The sequence below is a fragment of the Mus caroli genome, chromosome 6 (genome assembly GCF_900094665.2).
Source record: "Mus caroli chromosome 6, CAROLI_EIJ_v1.1, whole genome shotgun sequence".
NCBI lineage: Eukaryota > Metazoa > Chordata > Mammalia > Rodentia > Muridae > Mus > Mus caroli.
In genome coordinates, this window is record NC_034575.1 from 134,327,171 (window position 1) to 134,329,593 (window position 2,423).

Genomic DNA, 2,423 nt, shown 5'->3' on the forward strand with positions numbered 1-2,423 from the left:
GAAGGGAAGGGAAGGGAAGGGAAGGGAAGGGAAGGGAAGGGAAGGGAAGCCAGTAGCCATGTTTATCATGGGGAGAGAGTTGCCAGGACCTGCTCTCTCTGCCTAGCTATGGAAACCCCTGAGCTTCCCCAGCTCACCTAGCTGGGTAGTTGAGTGAGCTTGCAGGAGATAGCAACTGTCAAGGTAGCTGAGGAAGGCCCAGCAGCCTTCGAAGCTGATTTTCCAACCTACAGCAGGAACTGGAGAAATATACAAGGGCAGAGAGAGAAGTCAGAGCCCATGCTCGCTGGAGGCTGGTGGCTGCTGCTGCTGAGAGCACCAAGTTAGGCAGACCTCTGGACCAATGCTCCCAATACAGCCTCAAACAAGGCTTCATCCCACCAGGAATTTGCTTACTCTGTTGCTCTTTCTGCTGCAGAGGAATCTTGTAAAGTGTCAGCAAAGGTGAGACAAGCTGCAGCCTTGTCATGGAGACACATGGATTTCAAAAGAAACCTCTTGAAAACTAAGACGGTTTTAAGCCTCGACTAAAGAAGGGTTAGATGGGGTATATCCTTCTCAGATATGATGGGTGTTCCAGGTGCACTCAAATTACATTGCTGGGGTAGGGAGGGGGTTTTCAAGTGGCTCTACTCCTGTCACACTTGGGGTTACTCAAGGTATAACAGGATAAAATGGAGGGGTCCCTCTCAAACTGTGGGGGATTTTGCATAAGAATTACCACCATTGGGAAGAGAATGCTTTCATCTAACAGCCAAGTTAGCATCAAGAGTTGGCTAGTTTGGGGCCAGAGAACAGGTTAAGGATTAGTAGCATGTGTTGTCCCTGGAGAGGATCCAGGGACTGATTCCCTGTCCCCACAAGACAGCTCACAGGTATTTGTAACTGAAGTTCTAGTGGATCTGACACCCTTATCTGACCTCTGTGGGCACCAGGCAAGACAGTGGTACCCAGACGTAACAGGCAAAACACCCGTGCACATAAACCAAAATGAGACGTAAATAACTTTACAAAGAAAGCCTGTCTCAAGAAAAAACAAAAGAACAAAAGGAGTCCTTGGTTCACTTTGACAAATATCCAAAGGACATCTTGGGAACTTTAGCATAAGATACCAGGGCACACAAAAATGAGCAAGACACAACGCTGGCCCTCAAGGGAGATAGTCCCGCAAACAATAATTTAATGGAGCCATGTTTGACTGGCTTGTCTGTGCTTTGTGCCATCATCATCAGACAGTGGATGAGGCTGCCTCAAGGATCAAGTCACCACAGGCAAGAAAGACATCTGCACTCTACAGCGAGGGACTGAGATTTCACACAAGCTAATATTCCATAAGACAGGAGAGGGGGAAAAGGTGAGGTATGCAAATTAAGTCTGTCCTATGGCAAAGGTTTTGCTTTATAAACTGGAAATCATTTCAGTTACAGATTTAACCGAATCTTGGGGTTTAAAGACGAAACAGAGCAGAGATGATGGCTGTACGTGTTAATGTGTTCAATTGTAGCGTCAGTGAAATGGTGACCACTCTGTACTGTAGGGTTAGGACAGAGGAACCAGAAGTGAACAGAGAGAGAGAGAGAACTGTGGTGTGGCAGGAGAGGCAGATGAGTGAAGTCAGCGGGTTCAAAGCAGGGTCCAGGGGTAGGTGACTACTGAACCTCTCAGCTGGTGTCAGGATAAGGCCAAGTTACAAGGACTGAGATCCAGAGACAATGAACCAAAAAATGCAGAGAATCGGAGGTTAGCGAGCATCACTTATAGCCACAAACACCTAACAATGAAGGGACCTCTGTGGATCTTGATTTCACATCTATGAAAAGGTGAGGTGCACTTCAGAGCCTTTTAAGCTCTCTTCTTAAAGGGGGGGTGCTAGAAAGAGCCAAGTTCAGTGGCACATGCCTCTAAATCCTAGCTCTCAGGGGGCTGAGGAATCTTACATAAAACAGAGGAATGCAAACACAAAAGGTCTAACGGGAACCACCTGGGATAGAATTCATTGATAACAGCTGGGATCAACAAGGGCTCCACCTAAGATTAGAAGCTCCACTAATCTTAGGAGCCAGGGTCAAGGGCTTCGTGTCCTTGCCATAGTTCCTATTTTAGTCTCTTGTATAGTCCACCTTCCCCTTAGGCCATTGTAAATACATGTGTATGGGTGTAACTCTGCTATAGTATTTATTCTGGTTTCTCCTTTGGTCTGAAACTTCCTTCTTCCTTAGTGATGGTAAATTCCTGTGTAAGGGAGTGACTTAGCTCTTACAATCTTGCTGAATTCTAAGCCCATGATCTTCCTCAAGGACATTTCTAGGACTGTTGGAACACTGGTGGAACATGGCTTAAGCCATGTCAGAATTCAATTTTAAAAAGCACTTATAATAGGAAAATACTGAAAGAGAGCACGTGGATCCATACACTAGACTAAC